The 25,951-nt window shown below is 44.9% G+C and overlaps 1 pseudogene across 1 annotated transcript in view; it reads right to left on the bottom strand.

The window, feature by feature from the left end:
• The window catches only part of LOC144121280 (uncharacterized), a 100,274-nt pseudogene that overhangs the window by 46,597 nt on the left and 27,726 nt on the right, over positions 1–25,951 (bottom strand). The window contains exons 2-3 of the transcript XR_013312585.1: positions 16,344–16,422; positions 13,385–13,501 (exon numbers count right to left, since the gene is read on the bottom strand). The product of XR_013312585.1 is annotated as an uncharacterized LOC144121280 (transcript). The remainder of the gene's footprint in view (positions 1–13,384; positions 13,502–16,343; positions 16,423–25,951) is intronic.

The following is a 25,951-nucleotide window of genomic DNA, read 5'->3' as shown; positions in this document are numbered from 1 at the left end:
TGGGCTATTTTTTTTTTTTGCCAATTTGCCGTTTTCTGCCGGCCAGTTTAGCGCATGGCTCAGACAAAAAACGTGAGGTTGCTTGGTGACTTTTTTATCCGTCAGAGAACGTAAAGTTGGCTTGATATCTAAATTGTGCGCTGGACCCCAAAGAAGAAAACAAAACGTTACGAAAATTCCAAATACAAAACTTAGAACTGGCTTCTTGAAGGACTTACGTCATCGCAATTTATTTGCGCCTGCTGCCAAACATCTGAGAAATAGAAGAAGCACTTCGAGTAAAGTCAATATAAAAATATTAACCCTCCCAAAGAAATCGCAATAACGTTGTTCTCCGGCTGTTTGCACAGCGCTTCAAAGGAAGAAAAAGAAGTTCCACGGAGCGAACAAGAAAAAAGAAAAGCTCTCTTTCACTCTTCTCTTTTCTATTCTTTTTTTTTTCCAAGACAAAGAAAGCCGTACAAGCGGATCTATATTGGAGACGAAAAGGGCCCTTTGTTTTAGTAGCCCAGAAAAAGAAATTCTCTCCAGAACCAAAGGCAAAGAATTTTTCAACAGGAAACGCCTTTGTTTAGTGATCTTTCCGGCCCTGGCAAGCCTGGTTGTCTATTGAGGACTGCGACACATCGTACGACCGTGTCTTAGGGACCCCCATGCGCGCCTGCTTTGAAGGATTTATACTTACTCTCTCAAGGACGTACGTGGGACAAATAGATTACTGCGGAAAAGTTGTATTAGAAATAAGCCGAAAGTAATATAAAAGCGAAAAAATTTGACGCACAGTTTATCGGGAAAACGAAACGAAACGAACGCCAGCATCGGTTAAAGATTTTTCTCTTAATACATTTTTCTCTGCTTTTCACGGACAAAAATTTCTCGGCGATGTTGTTTTTGAGATTCGGAATCGTGGAATACTGATGTGATAAACATATTCATTAGATGACTCTAACATAATTCGTTTCTTTCCCACGACTAAACACGAAAATCTTCCTTAATGGGAAACTTTTTCGCGTGAGCAAAATCACTCTTAGGAAGGACTGTGGAAAAGGCTGACAAAACACGCGTGTTAGTATAGTGTCAAAGTCTTCCCACGTCTTCACTCTGTAGCAAAATCCTTGATGTTCGGATTGCGCGACCAACAGGAATTGCTCAAGAGCATATTCTCGCTCTTTCTATCACTAAGTAGCCGCTAGAGACAGCAAGCGTTATTTCATCAGCGAAGGCAGTTGCGATCTGCACAGTGTGTCTTCACAGTGTTTTGTTTCCTTTGCGAAAACGCGAAATCTTCCGACGCGAGAAGTCGTAGGTCAGCCATTGCTGCTAGTAGACACAATTTTGTTTAACGGCGAAAGGTGACCTTGTGCTCAAAAAACGATCACTAATGCAAAACTCCCGGAGCTGAAAATTCCCAGCAGAAGTGAATTGCCTGCTTTATTTTCCTGTCGGCTTAAATTCGATAAGATCAAGTTGCTTCGCTATGCGTCGATTGCTCTGAACAACAAAACACGTTTACTCTGGTTCGCAACTCTTTGCCCTTGAGATTAAAAAGCGAACAGTTTTGTGTGGTTATCAACGAAACCACGAAAACGAGCTGCAGTTTCTGGCGCTAAAGGCACAACATCATGTCGACAGCGTGAGCTACGCGGCTAATTTGAGCGGGGAAAGCGAAGGCCGAGAAGGCTAGCTGTGCGGCTAACCCTAATAAAAAAGAATATATAACAGCAAGAAACCTAAGCAAACATAGTATTCCCCACGGCAACCTTATTAAAGAGCAGTCTTTTCATAGTTCAACGGGCAGCTGCCCACAACGGAAAATTTATAGCCTTTGACTCTGCTGAAACATCCCTTATTAATGAAGAACATGGCGAAAACGGCTTCTCCTCCTCTTGCCGCCATTCTGGCGGCCACAGCGGCGCCGCGCTTTCTGGGCGCCAGCGCCGGCGCCGTCTCCTCTTCTTTTTTTTTATTTCTTCTTCCCTCTGTCTGCGCGACGTCTATCCAGAGCGGACATCACGCCTCCCATTGAGCGCGCTGATGAACAGCCGGCGCGCCTTTCGGGGTGGGTCCCATTTACTTCGGACATGGCAGGCGGTGTAGCGTTCGTCGGGCCCAAGGCGTTACCCGAGCCTCAGTCATTAGAAGCGTCGACAAAGAGGGATTATTGCAAGAAGGTCGAACGTCTGTGCAAGCGACGCCTCATTGGCACAACATTGCTTAATTAACCACCGGGGTGGAGCGTTCCAGCAGCGTTTGGTACAGCCACTGAAGGATACACGTTGATCAGGAGATGCCAAAAAGGAGCAAAGGACAATGCAGCACGCGTTACAAAGTGCGAGAAACGCCATAGCGACAAAACTGCACACTACCCGCCACGGTGAACCAAAGACTTGAGCATGAATCCCGACCTCGACGACAGCATTTCATTCAAGGCCAAATGCAAAAACACCCGTGTGCTGTGCGATGTCCGCTCATGTTAAAGAATGTCAGGTGATTTAAATTTACTCGCAGCCCTCTACTATGGCGTCCCTCAATACCCATGAACCACTTTAGACGCCAAACCACAGATATCTGCAGGATTATCGTGAGATAAACAGCACATAGGAAAAAAAAAAACATCACATTTCTGAACAGTACGCCGGTAAAATAGCAACATCAATGAACAGCTCAGAAACGAAACAGCATGGCGACGGAACAGCACACTAACAGCGTAATACTGCGAAGATAGAGCATCGGGTAGGGAGATGCAGCGTTGCAAGAAGAGTTTGCGATATTGTATAAAACCGCTATTTGCGAACAAAATTAACGAGTATAGTGATAGTGATAAAGGGCAAGAAAACGATGTGCTGAGTTTCATCCAACCAATATAGACTATTAAGGGATTGCTGAGAGTATACAACACAATTAAGAATAGCCTTGTTTCTCCTTTCAGGTGCTGAGAGCTGCCTGCTCATGCCTTGAGGTAACTTATGGAACCGCGAACTTCGTGAAGCAAAGGTGCTGTTGTTTTCCGCGCAACCTGCAAATTAGAGTTCGCGAACGCATAAGTGCCATTAAACACGTGACGATTGTGGGGCTCTTGTTTGTCGGTGCTGTTTTGTCGATGACGGCTCTACTTTATGGGGCACGTAGAACGTCATGCGGACAGGGGTCAGGATTGGCTGTAGAGTAAGAGAGCAAAGCCATCATGATAAAACATGTCCAACATTCTTGGACAAACATTTTGAATATTGGAAAACTCTAAAATACTGTTATGAAACTATTGGATGTAATTGTCTATTGAAGTCGACAGTTGGAGGAAATCTCGTCTGGTCGGGGACAATCATCATAAAACTTAAAAAAGGTATACCTAATTCATCACATTGTGAACAAGGCTCCCGTACGGTTGCCAAAACGTCGTTTTTTGTGTTTGTTTTTGGTTTTTCCTTTTGGTCGCATCCTTTTTTAAGTTTTATTATAATGGTGCATTCTTCCAATGCGCAGTAAAATGTTTCTTTTAAAGTTTTTCCATCACTCCCATCGAGTAATTAAGACCGCCTAAGAAAAACAATGGCGAACGCTTTTGAACACAGCAAACACGTTAATAGGAAAAAAATGCAAGCACATACGGGAGATCTGTGGATATATTGATTGTGATAGTAAAATATTGCAGTATATGAAAAAAATTGCTTTCATAAACTCTTTCCAGGTCAAATATGCTTTTGCCCAGAATTGTCAGGTATGAAACGTGCATCAACTGCAGGCACACGGAAATGAACGAACGAAATGACAATACCATAAGGGCTAATTTCATTCATTCTTTTCTGTCCTCATTTAATTTTATCATCCCCACCTTCTCGGGAGAATTGCGGCTTTCGGATAACTCGCGTCAATAGCAAGATCTGCAAGTGAATGGCGCAGGAGAAGAATGGGGATAATAAGTAAGAATTAGTCGCGCGCAAGAAGGGACTCGAGAGAGAGAGCGAGAGAGAAAGTTGCCTAAGCCCTTCTTAATGAGACGTCGCCCAGGACAGAGTATTCATCGCGAGTTAGCTGGTCGTCGGCGCGTTTTAAGCTCGCAGCTTGTTCGCGTAGTCGTGCCTCGCCAGACTTAAGCAGACTTAAGACACAAAACTCGGGGTTCTTCTTTCACGCTTCAGCCTCACATTGTTTTTCTTCTGCCTTTCAAGGTGCTCTTCTCGCTAAGGAAACAATACAATACAACCAGTTTGGGCGAGAATGGAACGGTATTCTCAACACACGCAGTAACAAGTCGGCGTTGTAGAGTCGGTGGCGCTCGGCTGTTTTTTCAATTACCGCCAGTGTTTCTGGTAGCTTTTATGTAATTGTTTCTTCCCCTCGCATTAGATGAAGTCTTCTTGGAAAGGTTTTGAGGACTGTTCTAATCTGTGGTCCAAGAATCATGCTTGAAGCATAATCGCGCGAACGCAAGACTGGAAGATATATCGAGGCTTTATCTGCCGGAAGCTTCTTGACGTACCTGTAGAAACTGACATCTCTACGTGCCAAAGCAGTTTGATAAATGGAGTTACTGACGACAGAATACGCGCCGTGCACAACATTGTGGGAATCCCATTACAGAAGTAGCATTCGACTGTCAAAGTTCTAGTTACGGGGGGCGCACTTTGTGATGATAAACGTGCATCTATGAATACCTTCCTTTGATACGGTGGCCGCAGCTGGCAAATGACAGGGTTAATTGAAGAGGCATGGGAGAGGCCTTTGCCCTTCAGTGGGCGTAGTTGGGCTGATGATGATGATGATGATGATGAAGAATACCTTGCACATATTTAATAAAGGTTTTCTGTGCCAATCTTAGATATTTTATTGATTTTCTGCTGACGATTTCATGCAACCAATAACCACCTAAGTTCTTTTTCTCTCGTTAGTGTAGTTGAAGAAATTGTGAAGTGACTCGCAGACAAAGTGCTGTTGTTTCTCTTCAATCGTCCTCGTTTCGTCTGAACAGAGCTCTTTTCAGCAACGAAGAAACGCAGTGCCAGCCAGATTCCTTTCTTTCAGTACTCTCTCGTCTCAGAAAAAAGGGAGAAGAGAAGCTGAAGATAAGCCTGCCTGCTATTTTTGTTTTGAGAATATATGACACAGTACTGGGCAAAACAGATAATGACAGAACAGCACGAGTAAAACAGCGCTCTGAAAATAAAATTCAGAAGATGATTACCTCAGTGCTGCGTGAGATTCCGTGGCAGGTGTTTATGTGGCGATTAACGTTTCATTTATTCATTACCTTCTTCTTATCTCTTAGAGTTCGCCTTACGTCATTATGTTGTCGGTCGTTACTTCACTGTGATCAGACCTCTAAGCGTGCGTAGCACCTTGCAGTGACGTCCCGCGTGACATCACTGCATTCCGATCAATAAGTGTGTAGACGCTGTGGTGCGTTGAAGTGACGTCGTGCTTAACGTCACAGTGATCTGTCCAATAAGAATGGCCGGTTGTTACGCCGATGTCGCACAACTGTGACTCGTGCTCTTAACAGCTATGGCTGCATTTTACAGTCCGTATAAAAACGGCGCACAAAAAAACACGAAAACACAAGGAGACCAGGACAGACAAGAGCGCTCTGTCCTGTTCTCACTGTGTTTTCGCGTTTTTTTTGTGCGCCGTTTTTAGATGGATTGTTACCAACTGGCCCAATTTTCTACATTAGTGAAAACCATTTTACAGCAATAGCTCCAATTTCGGCCGTTGTCTCGCCCAAGTTAAACAAAATAAAGTGTCCCGATGCGATTTCATGGTTCTTGCGGGCCTTTGTCATGCTTATTTACTTACAGCTTGCGAGCAGTTTTCATCTGCTCACAAGTGCCTTGTCCGGTGCGCCTACGGTAAACGTGACCAAGCACTATTCCTTCACATGGACGAAGCGCGCGCGTAAAAACTTAAAAAAGGCCAATTTGATGTGTAATACCCTGCATTCAGTAAGGCTGCCTAAACGAGAACTAAGGATTTGATGGTACTAAAATTTTTCAGCATTATTATTTTCTTTCATGCACACAGTCTTTGCGCATGCGAAGTTTTTACGAGCAAATTGTTCTATATAAGACTGTATCAAAATGTATTACATGGACTGCCACTGTATATGTGTATTTTGTTAGTATTCAAGCCCGGCTCACGTTAAAACTGGCTTGCACGGCGTATTCCGGCTGGTAGCGACACATAACTGCAACTTCGACTTCCCCTCTGCCACAGAGGACTATAAAGCGTTTGATAACCCACTCTTAAGCGGCATTTTTGAAACCAAAGTTTTCCACTGGTGGGGGGGGACCCCACTTCCACCTTTTGTTTGGTCGCTTGCGAAGACTGAAATGGGTCACCTCAGCGCACTCTATGGCCGGAGAAATGCGCCGTCAAAGCGGATGGGCAATTAGAGTCGCTGCAAGAGGATACTTTACTTTAGAGGCCTCCATGCCTTTATTGCAGAGCCCAGAGAAGTGTCTAACTTCCATTGACCACGCAGCCTTTGTGAGTAAGTGAGCCAGAGAGCGGAGTTTCTCCTCACGAATTGATCGCCGGAACAATTAGAGGCACCAGGATCGTTACCGTGGAGCTAAAAACTGCGCCGCGTAGCGAGAAAAGATTTGGGGAGGTCGTATCGACCGGAAGTCACTGCGCATTCTACTTGTCACAGGGCCACGCTAACCTGCGCACGCAAAAAGTTAGATTGCTGCAGGCTTTGAATTACAAATGCAGTCGAAGAGGAGCCCTTTCGTGAAGCCAATAAAGTGATCGCGGTGAGAGAGATCAGGCGCCAATTAAAGCCCAAAATCCGAGAAAGGAAAAGGAAATAATACAAGAAAGTTTAGCACAGCATTTGATCGCAATTATTTCGCAACGAGATGACCATAGTGAGGCTCAGATGTGTTGGTAAGAATAAAAGGATTACCTCTTATGTGCCTTGCTATGCTACTCATCACCGACATTTAATCGGTTCGTCATCTAGGCCGTCTTCTCTTGAAGAACCTTAAAACGTCGGCGTGCAGTCGTTCACGTTGAACGCGTCGTGCACAGGGCATGTCACGGCGTACCGGAGAATTCATGCAAATCTAGAGGGCAAGGAGGTTGGTGAAGTTTGGTGAAGATCTCTTGTCTGATTTTCGAAGTCAATCACAGGCACGTGGTTTTTTAAATAAATATGTGGTCTGCCCGCCCGCGCAATAAATTTTGGGAGCTAAGTACGGCGTATGAACACTGCATCGGAACTGAATATAAACCCGTATTAACAAGACTGCTGTGACCTGTTGTTACTTCCACGAAAGTGTACATGCAACCAGATTTTTATGTGCATGTTTTTATTTCTGCTGTTCAACCGCAGTAACAAAAAAGCGGTAGTACAGGGAGGTTATGAAATTGTATTCTCAGTTTATTCCATCAGGTGTTTACGTTCTTTCAGGCCTTCAAAACTTATACCCTAAGGTGCAGAGAACGGCTATACAACCTTCTATCAAGGCCACCTTTTTTATATTGTACGTGGGATCTCTTTCCGTAATGTAATCAGTTGCCGAAAAGGACATCTTTGTAAATAATGTGGAAACTTTTTTCTGTGCAGGAAACAAAGTAGCGTTGCACTGGTGTTTTTAGGCTAGACAAATGCAGTCCTCCCCTGGGCCGTTTTACAGCGTACCCTAAGAAAAGGCTTCGATTTCTATCCTCATGCAACTTAGTTACTTTTTTATTCGTAAGGTTAGAACGATGTTAGAAACGGCCTTTCAATTATTAGCGATACATATACTATAAAGAGGCAGAATAGCTGTTCACGATGCAGATGTTGATGAAAGACAGATTTTGAGACATTTTTGGGAATCTGCGTGGCAGTTTAGGTGTACAAAGCTCGAACGAGCACGTTTACCAGATCTATTCAGTTGTGCGGTAGAAAACTATCATGATGGTCAATAGTTGAGTGGAGACCTGCTGGCCATTGCTGTCGGTCAAGTGTTGTATGATTTTGAATTATTTCCAGATATAGTCAAGAATGAAAAAGAACCGTTTAGTGAAATCGACTGGCACAACATTTGGCACCAAATTTTGGAAGAGTGCAAAGCAATTTCCAATACTATGGGCTATGGTATCGGTTTTCATCTTTATTTTCAATTGGTCAGAAAGATTACAACTTCATGCTTGATTTTTTAAGAATAAAAGTAGCACCTTGATAATTATTTACTTTATCGCCCGCATATGCACAACCCTTTAGCTGAGAACCAGAACTATTCATATGAGCCCCCCTTCCAGAGAACATGCTGTGAGAACAACGGCTGGTTTCATATGCTGGCGACAGTGGCGGATAGAAACCCATGACCAGAACACCTCGCAGCTCACCAGCCTGAGCACACCACTGGCCAACTTTCTAACTATATTTCGTGGTGAGAGGTGGCAGAGGGACATTTGTTTCTGTGAACACTCTTCGGGTGGGTATTTTGGACTGAACTCACAAAACTGTGTGCTGGTGACAGCGCGGATCCTCTAGAAAACACCTCAAATTTCAGGATGCGAAAGAGAGACAACACGTTCACTGTCTATCAGATCTGAGCATATTTCCGTCTTCTTAGTCCTCTATTTATCGCTGTTTTCAAGATTAACTTGCACCGGCAATTCCAACTTTCTACGCTTGTGCAGATCGTGTTTGGTCGAACCTCCTGCACCCGTTAGTCGTGATGGACGTTTGTGATGACCGCAGAGGCAGTACTAACCTATTTCACATGCGAAAGCTTCGCGGATCCATTTCCGCTTTTGGCTAAACGAAATTATCTCATCGTGAAGGAAAACACCTTTACATAAAGATAGCTACTTCTGTGGGGATTGTCGTATCTCTGCGCCTTTATCTACAAGGAACTGCGATGCATTTATAATTATGCACCCCTTCAGTAGTTCCTTAAAGCATTACCAAAGCTGTGATTAGTTCTGAGACGGCGTTCTGATGCTGCGGAATGTAGCTCCAGTATAAAATAGGTATATGCGATAGAGTGCTTTAAAGTGCGCATGCTCGAAACGCTACTTCAAACACAACCTTAACGTACGCTCTTGTGCGTACGCTATTTCAAGAGTTTAGCGCGTGCAACTCTTGTGTACGTTAAAACAAAAAAAAACGGTTCTAATATAGCGAATGAGTACAAACTGCGCGAACAAGACGGGACGTAAGGCACACAAATGAACAGACGTCCCGTCTTGTTCGCGCAGTTTGTACTCATTCGCTTCATTATGAACCAACTAGCTCGCCCCGCTAGAACGTCCTCCTTATGTATGTTTCTAATATGGCGGTGCGCTTCGCAGCACGATTCCTCGCTTCCGAGTGAATTCTTCGTTGTTACTGGGTTTTTCAATACGTTCACTGCTCACAAACTGTCCATCAGGCTTTCGCTTTTTTCATCTCACCTAGAGCGAAATCTGTGAGCGTTAAACTTTATTTTTATTAGCGAGTGACGATTCTTAATATGCTGACAAAAGCGCTTTCCGTTCTGAAAACCAGATGACGCCACTAGGCTCAAGCTATCGTTACGTTTCCGTTATTCGACGAAACGCGTGAAGTCCGGGATAATGCTTGCGTTTTGCTTACTTAAGGGTGCATACGTTATTCTAGGACTGCCTAATGTCTTTTCAGCGTTCGATATGTAGACAGCAGCTATTTATAACCTTCTCCAACCATATCAGCATACGCCTCGAGCAGACGATGATGTGCGGAGGAACACGTTTAACGCACTTTAATGGTCGGCAGATGAAGTCTCTAGCTTTCATGGTGTTCAGAGGAGCTTACTAGATGAAGTATAGTTACTTCGCATAGACCTCGTTTCACACGCAGAAAAAACAAACTGTCAGGCTTTCCGCGAACTCTGCATTAAGAACCAGGGTGGCAGCATAACCCGCGAGCCTTTTATACCTTTCTCGATATTGTTAGAAGACGAGAACAAAGCATCGGCCTATATAGAACACAGCTCCGTGAGCACACTTCCTTCGTCGCCTCACAGAATGACCTTCCCCTTGTACTCCCTTACTCAGGACCACGCCACCTCTTTTGCTACCCTGGCTTTGTCTGAGGGGACCGTCTTGAGCTGGGTTCCGGCGGCCCCGTACAGTACTATACCCCCGCGGGTTCCTCGTCGGGACAATCAACAAAGAATGCCACGCTCCTTCTCATCCGCTACGAACCGGTCGGGGAGGATGCCGAGGTCGGGCTGGAATGAGCTCCGCTTGATACCAGTGGCAGAAACATAAAACACAAGGTGACCTGCTGCGAGTACAATGATGATGCAGCAGGCCCATAGAGCGGATGCCGGCATTCTGCTCAAAGCACCCTAAAGAGGATTAGAAGCTCGAGATAAATCTCCACCGGCGAAGCCCTAATCCTTTTAGTGCGGTAGCTCTCAATGTGACGTCGAGTTCTCATTACAGGGCATACTGTCTGGCCGTCCTCGCGAAGAACCGTATGTCCCAGCAGTCGATTTTTTTTTCCTTCTCTCGCGTGGTTGTTTTCTTCCACGGCTAGTCGCAAGGAAGATACGCACACCAGGCATTAAGTATCCGGTAATGCGATGGTGCTCTGTCATAAGGTGCTGCTTCGTGCAGATGAACATATTTTGTATTCAGTGAACCAGCAAAATGCGGTCGTTGCCCTCGTAAACAAGGCTGATTTTGTATCAGAACGGGGAGAGCTAATAACAATAAAATGGGGCAAGTTTTTTCTGCAGTCATCTGCTACTGAGGAACTGCAATGTCTTAGTAGAGAAACCATTTCGTTTAGAATAAAAATGAACAGTTGAATGGAAGTTTGCACAAAAAATGTGACTGACTTCCATTAAAAGAGCGGATATGGTGTGGTGTTAGATAAACGTGCTGAAAATATGGGCTGCGTCATGAGTTTCAAGCAGTATTAGTAAATAACAAACACCAACACCTCTAAGAAAGCACATCCACCGGCGTTTTGTTTCTTTCAGGTTGCCTTACCGTCTATTCTATAAACAATTCACGAGTAGGAATAAAATAATGAAAAACTGTCACAGTCATATATTTAATCCGCGACTACAGGCAGCACTTAGCTTAAATTGAAATTAAGTTTATAAGAATAGGTTACTCGAGGAACGACCAGCTTGTTGAAAAAGAATTTGTTACGGTGCTGTTTCTGCAAAAGATGCTGAAGCTATAAGTTCATTACTTCATTCATTTGAATCGATGTTGAGTAATTACAAAACACTTCGTGAAGCCATTTCGCAGGAAAATTTTAATTTATTCCTTAGCTTCTCTATGGTTGCGTAGTGCTACTTCGATATTCTCGTGACGGTTCGCAACACACCGTCTATCCTTCAGGAAATGCGCGACTTCCAGGAGCCGCTTTATACGCCGTTATCTGAATGTGACGGTTCATTCTCGGTACAAGCAGTGCGTTGAAACCCACATGGTAAATCATGCGCAAGAAAGTGCAAAGGTGTGTTCGCTCCCATAGTCGCGCATTACATGGGTGTGCCTTTTTTCTTTGCTCATCAACACGATCATAAATCGTCTTCTTTTCTCTTTAAGAACAAAATTCCAGCCATTAGCAGCAGCTTATCGAGCATGAAATGCTGTTACGCCGGTCGCAGCTGGGAAGTAAGCACAATTACCCTCACTGTCTGGTTTTGTTCACTAGGGCCGTTTAGAGAACCAGCATTCCGAAGCGGGAGGTGATAAATCTGTTCAAAAATGTGTCGACATGAATTACGGATCTCTGCATTTCACGAGATGTGAAGCATGTGAATACATTTTTATAGGCTTTATGTTAGGAAAAAAATATTCGTCAATTATGAAGTGTGTTTACATTGTTGAATATATGAGTAATGCCTTTTGGTGCCTACTTCCGCCTTGGGTAGTCCTTGCAGCAAAGAAAACTGTAGCACAGTTAACACTTCTGGCTCAGTTCACGCCGCAACGAACGGTAGCTGCGCGTCTGTCGCATGCGACGCATGTATCGGTAAAGGAAAGATGATAAATGGAAGCTAACTAACCCAATTCAATAATATTTAAGAAAATGCGATGTCAATGGGCGATTGCATGTAAAAATTTCCTACACAGCAAAAATTTTCAATGAAGCATGGCGGTAGACACAAGAAAATGAAGAGTTTAAGAACATAGAAGAAACTTAAAATTATTTTTGTTTTGAACCGCTACCCTACAGTGGAAAGAGGAGAAAGGGAGACTTTAAGAAAAATTATAAGCATTGAGATCAAAGGAACACATCCCGATACACCCCTGATACTATCGCGACGTCCGCAACCTCGTCCTGCATTAACAAACGCTACCGTACGCCCTAAATTCGTTATCCGCAGCTCACTTCGGTGGCTGACTAACGACATGCGTCGCTTGGCAGAGATAGCCACCCGCTAAGCTAGTGATGCGCGAGCGGAAGCACTCAGGTAAGAACCGGTACGCAAAGTGCAGCCAATGGCGTGTTTTATTCAAGTTGTGCAATGTGCAGCGAAGGTCAGTGCAGACTTCACCGCTGAAACTGGCCTCCTTGTGAGCGGAACGCTATTACGCTGCTAGACCTAAGCCATCTTTATCTCTACTTTTGGGGTTTCTTTCGCTTACTACCAATCTAGTGTGCTTCTACCACGAAGGCCACCGAAACTTCGCTGTTAAAGCGTGAGCGCAAAACTGCGGTGCAACAAGACAGCGATCTACTCATGCTATGCGAGTCCCACTACAACAGAACAGCACTAGAGAAGCTACTAGTGGCATCTGCAGCCAATCAGTGACCGGGTTCGCAGGCGCATCTGTATCTAGGCCACTCAGGATGGAGTATGAAAATGCGTCGTCGAACGCAATGGCCCAATCACAAAGCGTTCCGACTTACGCATCGCCTTTCGAGTTCAGCCCTGGTCGGCTGACGAGAACTGTAGACATCACAATGCTTCGCGGGTTCGTGATACGAGTGTTGCATTGTACTTTAGTGCAGACAGTACACGTTTGAACATCGGAAGAGTGAGGGGCTTATCGACGCACTTTTACACCCAGCATTGCTCAGCTTCTAAAGCTGTTCTGTGGTACTTCGGAACACATCCTTGTCACATGGCTCCTTAATTTTAGTAGCCGTATGTTTTACATCGTTCCTGCTTGCGAAAAATTGTCTTCTGGATGCTAAATATTAAGTTGAGTTCTTGACAACACGCGCTGCCTGCCACCTGCACGTCTGTTTTTATTACGGTTGGGTAGTGGATGTTGTCCCGAATCTATACGAATGCTCATTCATCGCAGGTCTTCGTAATAAGTTTCTCTGGCACATACACTTTGGGAGATCTTTGTCATCGGGAAACACCAATGAAAATTCTGCTGGCTGGTCGAGCGCACCCCACTGCCGTCTGATCGAAGCCGAAGTGCTATCATGCGCGTTTTTATCTTGGCTCACCTTTTGGTCCCAGCAGTCCCGGCATGCCTTGCGGCCCATGCGGGCCAATGGTGCCCGGCTCTCCCGGAAACCCGCGGTCTCCCCGCTCGCCCTTGTCTCCCTTGAGCCCTGGGTTGCCTGCACGAAACACAATACTTACTCACTGTATGAACCACCCAGTCAGTCAAGTAGAGGACCATTTCATTGATCAATGTGCTTCACTGTCCCGTCAACAGTCCTTTGCAGTATCAGACAATATTTACTGTACAACATATAATTATTCCATGACATCAGCCTAAAGAATTGACGCATAGTATGCAAAATCGACCTCATAATGTATGCTGATATAGTTAAGGCTATATAAGACGACTAATGAAGCTCATAGAAATTGATTTAGTTTGCGAGATTTAGCACTTTTTTACACAGCATTCACCTCAAGTACTCCTTCTTTCTTAGTGTAAAAAAAGTAAAAAAAAAACATGTCAATTACACAATACAGCACTCTCAAGAGCCGGAGAGCTAAAAAACGCATCAATCATAATTATAAATATTTAATAACCGCTTGATTTTTCAGCAAACATTCATGAAATGTTACAAAGCCGATACCTTAGACGGCTCACCTAAGTCATCTCTCATGGATTGTGCACTACATTTACACGCCGCACACAAGGACGCAGCCCAAAGGGCACCACCAAGATTCCACACCGTTCATGACCACTACAAAATACAACGACGCCACGATGTGAAAGGGTTCTAGCGTATTTCACCACATTGCAAATCGGCGACCACGGCACGTGAGGGCACAGCATTCATTTGCTGGCCCAGGAAGTCGTTCAAGACGCTCGACTGCGGCAATGTTATGGGGCGAGAGCCCAACCTCCTCATTTTCTCTCCTGACGTCGCAATGTGACCGCGACCGCGCCAAGCATCACAACTCGAATCAAGCTGCTTTGTTTCCTGAAGCATTTCCGCGCCTCACGGAAGCCGCAGGCTCGACCGAGCGCCTGCGACCACCGAGGAATCTGCAGTCAGTAAATATAGCATCTGGCGCGGACGAAAACACGCACTGACAAATGAAATGTGCACTGTAGTACTTATGGGCCTTGCAAACGCAAGAAAGAGGGTACTGAAGAAAACGAAAGGTATACAAGGTCTGTTATCACTTTGACAGAGCGGTGGTTGCACTTTGCTACAGAGAATTATAACCATGCAAGTATTGAACCTGCCTCAACTAAGTGGCGTCTACAGCTTAATAATAGAATAGAACACACGAATACGGGACGAAGAAGAGCGCTGAACTTCCAACAAGTTCCTAATGCCAGCGGTTTTTAAAATCATATGATCTTATACGACGCTCGAGGCATCAGCGACGCATGCTTAAAAAGGCCAGGCTGGTATGAAATTCGGTGCTGGTGTTCCTCTTTTTGGTGTTGCACCAAGAATAACAATGTGCTATGTTGCACGAAGAAGACCAGCTCGCTACCTTTAACTAGGATATTTACGCTTGAACAGTATGGGGAGCGCGGACAATACACTTCCAGATACGAAGATTATACGCACAAGCCTCTACACGAAAGACTGCAGGGGGAAGTGAGACATCGAAGACAAGTACAAAGAAGTGCACACTTTGTCAGCTGCCTGTCTTTTCAAGCTTCACGTGGATTCATCTTTCTTTCTGTCTTCCGTGTCTCAACAGCAAAGCCTTTTCACGTAGTGCTTCCTTGTATTTTCTTCATTTTATTGCCTGTGGTCTTGTGCTCGCATGCCGAAACAAGGAGCAGTCCAGCTAGACAAGCATTAACTATTTTTTAGACCCTGCACTCCAAGGATTACAGTGCTACCCTGTCCAGGATGCAAGACACGCACAGAAATGACATAAAAGGGCGTAGGAGGCAGCTGCCTTTTCACAAGAGCATCTACCCAGTGCATGCCAGCTTCCACATCAAAGGAATGAGTAGAAACAAGACATCGCTTCTTTGAAGACCAACATCTTGCCACCCATACACATGCAACAACGAGTTAAGCTGCGGTCACCCTGATTTCGTAATGTGAGCAGTTTAGACTTCGTACCCTTGCCTAAAGCATTGTCATTTAGAGTTGAAAAGAGTGTCCGTAAAGATTACAATGATCCGTTATTTTATCGCCTTAGTTCACCTTGACCTTTTCGAGCGTTAGTCTGGGTTGTTGTGCATGGCATTAAAAAATATTCCTGTTTGTTATGCAAGGATCCACATGATAATAGTATTCCAACAGTAAAGTTTTAGACAAATGACGTTATATGCAGAGAAATAAGTTCAGAGAACTTCCCCGAGGCACTGTAGATTTCAATTATTGAATTAATGGCTAATTCGCGTCATACTGAATCCGGCGATACAGGCTAGATACGTCTGTTAAGTGGGGCAATGTAACAACAAGGGCAGGAAACTGTACTTCTGGCCATGGTGGTCGCAATCGGGGCTGATCGTGGAATAGCAACAATAAGTACCGTTAGGCGAGCTTCACGTAGTTCATAAACTTCGCTAAACCTTCCAGAAATACATCTTTTCTCTCCTATTAAAAGAAAAACAAAGCAGACCACCTGGGAGCCAATTATAGATCTAAATGACTAAGAATTCACCCATGGCTGCCGGTTGTGCAGCGCAACATTTAGAATTACTTTTTTTCACTCGTTTACGAAGGACAAGACAGTATGTTTCAAGGTCAGTCAAGGCCATTATTCCCCGTTAATGTTCGCAACGGCGTAGTTACTTCCGATAACTTAGGGCGAAGCAAGGCGTGTCTTTAGCTAGTAATAACATTAGCCTCAACCCATCTAAAGTGCATGAGAAAACAGAAAAAATGTGGTGCGCAGAAGAAGCATTCCAAAAGAGTGTTGGGCTCTCCCCCAGGGTGCCTACAGGGAAAGCGCGGGATGCGCAACTCCGGCTTAGTCCAGGTCTGCGCGGCGGCAAACGAGGCACACGGCCATATAAGTACTGACCGGGGTGTCCCGGCGTGCCCTTCTCCCCCGGTGGACAATAGCGCTGCGACGACTCGCAGAACTCCTGTAGGACCACCAACTGCGAAACGACAGAAAAAGAAGCGGAAAACGATGTAAACCCTGAAAGTGCCTCTAGAACACTGCATAAATTACGTCACTACTACCAGCATCATCAATTATGTCCAGTCCAGTGAAGGTCAAGCTCCGCTCCCTGTTATCTCCAGTTGAAGCTGCCTTGCGTCCTGGTGTGGCTACTCCATCCCAGCTAACTTCTTAGCTTCATCGCTATGATCAGTTATTGGCAACTGTTTACGATTTATCATTGGATGCAGAAAATGGCAGGAAATATATGTTCGGGGAAACATGTCACACCTGTTATACGAAGTGACCTCATATAGACACGTGGATTAAGCTGAATAAGAAAGAAGATTGATATTCCTGATTTCTTGCTACCCACAGCAAAATATGAAGGTATTGAGCGAGGCAGCGGATAGGTGTTTTTAGAGCGGGTTATGCATAATGAGTTTCAAACTACGCGTTGCATAATGCTAAGGAAGTATGGGTGCTTAACACTATTACTGACCATCTGCGAAGAACACTTTGCTGCGACATCTAGTGAAGCATTTTTGGACTATCTGTACAATGGCAACTGTGGCCCCCATGACGTTGAACCCGCTAGTGTCCTTGCTAAATAGCGCCAAAGCAGAGCTGCATTACTTCGTAACTTCTTGCTGGAGCAAGATACACAAAATACAGTCATGCAATGCAGCCCTGCACGACTACCTCGAGTCTTCGCCGATGTTGCGGCTGATACTTCCTTTTATGCGAAGCATAATAGGGACACTACTTAGCTCAACCATAGCCCAGCCTGGCGCGGCCGCGACCACCAAGGCTAACTCCCGCTCCTCCCGCTAGGGGCGCTGCAGCCGAGCACGTGGTCTGACGTCACGCCAGCTGAGGAGAGACGGGGCTCAACTCGCGCGGTCGCCGCGCGGCCGCGACCACCAAGGCTAACTCCCGCTCCTCCCGCTAGGGGGCGATTGTCGTCGCGGCATTGTATAAAAGAGCCCCGCTCCTCACGCCGAGGCAGTCATACAGCGAGATGCCGCCTACAGGCAAGGAAGCTCGGCGGAATGAAAAGCGTAAGCTTCAGCGTCTATGCTTCGCATCCTAGGCTTAACCTTAGCTAAGGCAGGCCATTTTTTAAGTCCGTCCACTGCTGGACCTATATTGACAACATGAACATATGGCCACCTAAAACGTTGAAACTCTTCATCAGGAGCATCACAGATTTTTCCGGAACGAAACTTAATGACGCAGACGCCGTTCGTTCCAGATAACCTCACTCCCACGAGTCGGTGTAGAATTGCGGTGCACGAAAGATCCACGCCTTGCGTGCGATCGTAGAAGGTCTCACCTAGTAATCCAGCTCCAATTCCAGGTTGTTCTTACTTTATCTTTGCCCATCCATGTCGCCGGCACCGCCTTGGAGCGAATCCAGTAAATCTCTAGTTTGTATAATGTCACTTCCGTTAATAAGGTTTCTCCACTTTGGTGAACGCCACATCTGCGGTTAGATTCAGACAAACATTTCCAGCTATTCTTGGCGTTTAATATTCAATACGCTTGCACTGGATAAAAAAAAGTCATTTCTTATTTCAGTTTTTTTTTCTATTAAAAAGAGAGAGAGATGAAAAGTAGAATGGAAAGGCAGGGAAGTTAACTACGCGATGCCCAGTAGGCTCCTGAATCTTGTGTATATTGTAAGGGGAATCGGAACGTTTCCAACATTTGTGAGTGCTTGTTATCTAAATCGGGAAGCTGTTTTCACCAGGCATACCAGAAAAATGAAAAAACACCGAGCGAGAAAAGTAAATTTTATAATGAAGAAAAGAATAACGCTCTGACTTCGCAAGAATCTATTTCTGCTTCAACACGCCGTTTCTGCAACGTAAGCCAAAAATTATTCAGATACCATACGTGTATTTAAGGTCGCTGTATGGCTTCAGACCCTGTGCTTCTCGGACAAGTCTGCTTCCTTTCGTACATTTGTTATCTTTTATGTGTTTATTACCAGGAAGTTACGAAAGCAGTAGAATCTAAAACTAACGTCGTTTTTATGCTTACCGTACGCCGACATTAATGAAATTTAGCTTGGCTGGTAAATGCTTGCCTTAACAAGCATAACAGTAGATTTTTCAAGCCTGCTTCGAAAAGAATAGGTGTGAAATTCTCCATCACGACTAAAATAAGAACAAACTGCCTGAACTGAAAGATACGTTAAATAGTTTATTATAATGAGCCTCACAGCTTACTGCAATACTAAACTGAGTGTGTCAATTTCTTAAACAGAAATATTTAAAAATGTCACAGTAGCTATAGGGCACCACTTTCCCGGTTAGTCTGACGAAGCGATTACCTTTGTAAGCATAACTCCGGAAGAATTGTTAAATGCTCACCAAAAAATTATACTAATGCGTTATGCGACTGCGAGTATAGTGAACAAAACAATTCCCACGCCGGGAATTTCAAGACACCCCAGGAACAAAACATGACTCACTGAAACCATGTCAAACCCGCACCCAAGAGGATTTGAAGGATCAACAGATTAATAATTTATTGTATTGCCTCACGGCTCCGTCACTGGCGTGCTCGGAAGCGACAATGAAGATGCAGAAGGAATGGAAGTGTGTTAAGATTACAGCATTTCCTGCCCTTAATCTAGCATCTGCCCAATCTGGAGCGTCAATATGAGACAGCGCATCCTTGTTTTGTATGTATTATGAAACAGAACACATTATTCTATATGTTATTGGAAGATTCAATCACTGAAGACGAAACAAGCGCAGATTAACGCAGGCAATTTTCCTCAGAACAGCACGTATTTTGCCCCTTTTCATCTGCTTGCAGAATCACAATACCTGGACCCTACTGCTGCTTATTAAATAGAAATCATGGCTTCAGAAAAGTGTTGACCAGGAAACGCCACTGAAGTTTCGCGAGAAGCTCCCTCAGGGAACTTTCTTCGATTTTATTACCGCTGCGCTTTAAATCACACCGCGTAGTCTCCCGTTGCGAAGTCCTTACAGAAAACTCCAAGAAATAAGAAAAAAAACTCAAGCAATCACAACCGTTTCCCACTGTTCTTCATAGTTCCGGTTTTGAGGTAATTGTTTCTGAGTCGATTCCAATTTCGAGTTGAGCCCGCGGGAAAATTTCGCGTAAGCTTCGACTGGAACCCGGGCCCCCGGCCGAAGCCCGCACAGTACACAAGGCGTGCTAATCAAACAATGAAAATGAGATTCCACCTTTTATTCTCTTTTTAATGGTATGAAAGACGCCCCATTCTTCAGACACGGAGGTTCTAACTCCAAATACTTGTAAAAGAGGCGGAAGACGGGTTCACAATTGCCAGAGAACGCTTTTAGAGCTCGTTGCTGAAGTGGCACACACTCCCGGCACCTTGCGCAAGTAAAACAAATGAAACCATAGTAACGAAACTTCAGTAGACGGTTTGGAGCTCAAGTTAAAGTTCAAGCTTGTTCTAACCTTCAATAAGTAGCGAGCGTGAGCGAAGAAAAGCTCACGGGCTATTGACAGGCTCTCGAGTCGAAAAAAAAACGACAGCATTGCATTGCAAATATAAAATACAAAAAGCAGTGAAGATGGAGTCGAAGCGACACGGTAATATGTAAATTATAGAAATACAAGGTATCATATTCAAAGTGAAATGAAAAAAGTAAGTTAAAGAGCACTAAAGAACGCCGCCACAATATTAACTGATAACAACATTACGAGAATATTAGAATATACGAATATTAAAATTCTAAGAAACTCTACACTTCTAAAATGCTGAAAAATTTGAACGACGCTAAGCCTTGTCTTAAGGGTACACAGCATTAGAGTTCCCTCGCAGGCAAGTATTCCTTCTCTTTCATAGACTCATAGATCGTGTAGTGTAGGATGAGTGGCTGTTTCAAATAAGGCCACCGCTGGTGATTGTAAGACCCTGGTTGTTCTTTCCGAGCTCCCCTAACGCTCATTGTTGCCCAGAGAGTTCTTCGAGAGGCTGCGCATATCTCGACCAACGAGCTGATGCGCACTGCCACGTTGGGTAGGTGGCCAATACATTGAATTTATTCGCGTTAATTTCATTCCATGGTGTGAACGTTTCCCACACCCCGTGGGCAGGTTATGACCCGCCAGGTGGCAGGTGGGCCACCTGATTGTTCGTGACAGACGGACGCCGGCTTTTCTCGACAAGGGAACCTCTGATTATATCACGTTAAAAATGGAAATGACAGAATAAACAAAATTTACGACACAATGGGAGCATCTAATTTAGGGATGACCACACAATTATGAAGAACGAAATATCACATTGATTAAATTGCTTCAAAGAGTATGAGTTTAAAACGGGCTTTATGGTATCACTTATCAGGGTTGGGTTACAATAAATGGCTAGGTGTCAAATCCGCATTAGAATGACCCAATCTTCATTAACTAGGAAAGCACAGACATGGTGCGGAAAGGAGCTCGACGGCAGTAGTTACACGCAACTGGTTCCGTAAATTCTGCACAGCACCAGCCCCTCCCCTTCCTACATTTATTTTCCATCAGAATTTTACAATTGTGTAGAGTAGTGTTAACGTGCCATTGACTGGAGAAGTGCGCAGTAATTTGTCTTCGCCCGAGACTCAACATTGGGAATTAATGATATTCTTCCATCCTAGTATATTCGATGTATCTGGTGATTGCAAGCTGTTTGTGAGGCATTTCAGAAAAATTTAAGCAACAGTCTGTACGAACCGTACATTTTATTCATCGTTGTTGCTGCTGCTGCTGCTGCTGCTGCTGCCGAGTGAGCGACCACAAGCTTTATGCTATTAGACCTTGGCGAGAATAGCCACACGATGTGATCACATTACTTCAGAAGCATCAGCGAAGGCCAGTACTATCCACCGATGACTTAAACCGCGCTAAGAACAGGCAGACCTGGCGTGGACAACACACCTTTGCAATTCCGACGAAAGGCACCGTTCTTATGTGGATCTGACTGTTTCAAAATGTCGAGTTCAACCAGTGATATCGATCCATATCAACTAGTGGAACCCGCATCTTCTGCCGCGGATCCAGAAAATTTGCTTCAATTCGACGACTAGAGTCCGTCGTAACAGTGACGCGACAACGGTGCGTAGGCGTAGGCGCGCGAAATTCAAAACTCTTTAGCGACGCGTCTGACATCAGGCGATGAGAAGACACTTAAGGGTACATTTCCTGGCATCATTCTGAGAAGATCAACGTATCTATTTTAAGGGCTGAAGATAACGTTCATTTCGACATGTCCGAAAGCTAGGTAACCGCTTAGGTAACCGGTAACCTTAGGTAATAAGGTAACCTTATGTAACTAGGTAATGCTTAGGTAATTAGGTAAGTGGCCACTCGCGGCCGAGGACGAACATCTGACCGCTCTCACTCACACAGAGCTCTTATTCTGCCATGACCTACAGACAGGGCTTCGTAGAAGGATAGGCACCAAGGTTACTCTGCAAACAAGCTCACTTCTTGTTTTGAATGCAGTAGATATCGTACTGTCTCAGTGCGAAATTCAAAGCCAAAACAAGCATTAGCGACAACCATGCATCAGCTAATGCTTGCGCACCTTGCGTCTGTTTCAGATGCGCAATTCTTGCCACTGGTCATTCGAAGTTAAGCGAACTGGCTGTTCTTATTAGCTGGATTGTTGCCATGGACGACTGCTGAGATTGGTTCTGTATTAGCAAGCCGTCCGTTTTTTTTTCTTAGCAAGCCACGACAAAGACACGAGAGGGGCGGTCGTAAATCACTTGTTAATGTCTTTCCGCGTCCTTCTAGCGTTCCTTGATCAATACTAGCGAGACCAGTCGAATACGCTGTCCAAATTCTAATTCCGGTCTGGAAAGACTCAGTAAGGCTTGAGTGGTGTCGTTGGGTTCTCGTTTACTCCTGCTGAAAATTCATCTCTCAATGAGCGAAGAAAGATGACGCTAGACTCTCAGAAAAGCACCTTGAATAAAAATTTCACCCATCTACAAAAATACATGTTCGATTAGCAGCAGTTCGCGCTGTATTCTTCTTACATGTTCGGCAACAAACTGCTTGCTTTTTGATGTAAAGTAACCATTTGACTTAATTTGATCTGATTTATGATAAGTGTTCATTTTTGGATTCCTATTTTGGTATTGACCCCAACATTTCTGAAATATTTTTTCTTAATTTCTGGTCTGAGACGAGCAAGGGGAACTCCGTTACTTCAAGTTACAAATTTTTGTACAGATCCGAGATGAAAAAAAGCGCCAAGGTGCAACGAGTGGCGACCTTATTCTCTTCACTCTGGTACTTTACCTTGTTCTAACAGAAGCTTGCACCTCTGCAAACACTGCTGCTATCTTCAGGAATCCCTGAATTCGCAAAGGTGTTTGCACGCGAAAGCTGTTGCTGGGGTATCTCTATTGGTCGATTAAAAGAAACGACCAAATTAAGAGTCAAGCCATCACGACCAGACACCAGATATGTGCTGAAACGGACTTGTCAATTGAGGCGCTAAGCACAGCAGCACGTCACATCCAACTATCTCTGCGCTGCGTGGTTTCACTGACAGAATGAATGGCTCACCTCTACGGGCAGGGTAGCGAAACCCAACAAAGAGCGCTAACAAATCAAGACTCCGTTGCACCTCTCTCCGCGGTGGCAGTTGGACGTGCGGAGGGCTGACAGGCGGGCGCAAAGGCTGACATCTACCGGCCTCCTTCGTGTGTTTGACTAGCCTCGGTCAACATATTCGAGCAAAGAGAGGGCTCGGGTGACGATATATAACACTGCCCTTTTTATATACTGTCGAAGTGTGGAGGGCAGTGCATCACTCCCATCGTGCGACAAGCTGCCGCTCGGCCACGACCACGTGACCTCTCCATCGCCATATCCGAACTGGAGGTCGTGTGTTAGATTTTTTTGTGCTGACGTCGTGTTACATAATCAGTTGGAGCGGAAAAATAATTATCTGTCGCCGGCGTCGTCCGAGGCCGGAATGTTACGTGGAGAGGAGGAAGAGGCGTGGATGGGGAGGAAGGCGCAGAGAGAATGCTAGGCGTAGTTCATGACAAACGAGGCAAGAGTGCCCGGAGGACGAGAGTATGTGAAAGCGTTGAAGCCGTACAGTCGAGAAACCTAGCTCCCCTTTGTTCTGCAGTGTTCTGCGCCTTGGTGAAAGATTTCGGCACTAAGAGTGCTGGCATGTTTACTTTCTTTACACTTTGCTTACCTCATTCAGGGTCTCTGTGGGCACAAGCGCAGCACGGCTGGATGCATTCATATGGCATATCAATGTTGCCTGACACATTAAATCCGAAAAATCACCGTCATCATTATACGCCTGAGTTCACTGCTCGGGGGACACTTCTTGCACTGGCCTCCAGTTAAGCCTATTATGCGCGAGCCGCGTTCACATTAATTGTATCACATTTTTGAGCAGGTTACCACACCTTATTCTTTGCCAGCTGCCTTCGATTGCATTTTTTTTCCACGTTGTACTTCCATTTCAATTCCTAGAATAAGCAGCAGCTAGTAAGCACTATGGTGGTCTATTATTGTAAAAAAATTAAATAAACACTAGAAAACAAATAATTCCGCTGTATCCGAGGACTAAGTGACGGATGTATGTCCTGCAGTGGCCCAAAGTGCTCCGAAAACCTTAGTAGAGCAGCATTGGTGCACAATTCCGCATTATGCGAGAAGCGCAGATTCAGATAGGAAGCTGTGAACGGCCGCCACTCACTTGCCGCGAAATTTTGCTCGATCTAAGCCACCGCATTCATGCCTACCCCGCTTCCCAGCAACTTCACCCGAGCTGAGTTGTGATGGCGATGATGACGACGACGATGACGACTATGACTTGATTTCATTGATTCAAAAGCAACTTCCCCAAAGAATGCCATACGTAACGTGTTTGACTGCAAGAGTTTGAGCCGAAGAACCTTTTTCACAAGCATATAAGTGATATCGCCATTGAAAACCCGAGCATTAGTCCAGGGAAAGCTTGCACAGATCGAAAAACCTGTGGGCACCGGGCGGCACACAGGATCAATTCCCGCGCCTCCCGCATGCGAGGGTGGGCAATGCTCAGACCAATAGTTCACCATTCGAGCCCAGTGGACAGAGAAAAGTGGAAAGCCATACGAATCAAATCAGTGAGAATTCGATAAGAGGCCTCCGAGTTCCGATAACTTGAAAGGCGCGGCACCGAGCTCTGCTCAAAATGGATCCACGTGAGTCAAGTGGACACAAGATCGATTTCTTCATTGTAGAGTGCCTCAAGTATTCCCCCTCACCGATAGAAAGTGTTAAAAAAAAACTCCATGTTCCAACGACGACTTTCAATACTATGAGAACAGCTTAAGTTTTTAAACTATATTGGCATACTGTAGATCTACGTATAAGCCTTACATTCAGAAACCTTCTCTGTTTATTATGAATATGATAAGAAACATAACTCTGCACTAGTAATAGCGAACAAAGGCAAAGGAGCTTAGCAGTTAGGTAACTGCTCTAGTTTCTTTGCCGATCGGCTCCCTCTCTCTCTCACTCACTCAGTCACAAACTTATTTATTTATTTGTTTATTTATTATTTTTTACCAAACTTTCATACGAGTATTTTCGATCTGCCAATAGGATACCATAGCGTTGCATGAGAAGGACACTTTTTAATAAATGACCATCCATGTTATGTGAGCCTGCGCTGAAATGCAGACGGGCTGCTTGCTTGTGCCTCACACCAGCCCTCCCGCTAGGCCACGAAAGCACGAAGATTGCTTTCTCACAACAACAGTGCCAACTTCCTTTCCGTGACTTTCATTGTGTACATAGGTTGCCATGTTAGCACAGAAGTATTTTACACACCGCTATGCTGTTCGTGACAACAAACAGCAATACATTTAAGGTCACAAGGTTATGCTTGTCCTATAAAGAGAGGGGACGTGGGATTTTATCAGCATTGCGTTTATTAAAATTTGGCTGCCATTGGCGGTGCAGAAAAACTGTTTCCTCCTTTACAACAGGAATGTATACCCACTTACCATGGGTTTCTGCTAGGACTATTAGAGTAGAGGTTAGCGGCAGATTAAGTTTTATCTAATCTCGCCGAATTTCTCTGCTTTCCGACCAACCGTCACCTGAGGCCGGAAAACAAACGCCCGAAAACAAATCCCGAAGGGAACTTATACAAAGCTATAAATCATGCCCCTCGGAGTCACATCACGTAAGTCGTTCCCATTTGCTTTGCACAGAGGAGCATGAATCGCTCAATCTCAGCAGGCTAATAAATGAGTTACGCTACAAGATGGAGGACTCCGCATGTTGATGTTGGCAGCAAGCTCGCCTCCAGGCTTGCCTCGCGTACTGCGTACTCGCGCAAAACCGGCGCAAGCTACTGATTGCGTCTGCGCGGGGAAACAAGAAAACTCCTCGAGGCAGAAATGCGCGGCTTCTTCGTGATCGATGCCCGAAGGGAATGACAAAAGACAGACAGAACACAGACAAAAGACAGAAGGAAGGAACTTCCCGCTCGGACCCAG

The sequence above is a fragment of the Amblyomma americanum genome, chromosome 2 (assembly GCF_052857255.1).
Source record: "Amblyomma americanum isolate KBUSLIRL-KWMA chromosome 2, ASM5285725v1, whole genome shotgun sequence".
In the NCBI taxonomy this organism is placed as follows: Eukaryota; Metazoa; Arthropoda; class Arachnida; order Ixodida; family Ixodidae; genus Amblyomma; species Amblyomma americanum.
Note: the sequence above shows the minus strand (reverse complement) of the source record. Positions and strands in the feature narration are given on the sequence as shown.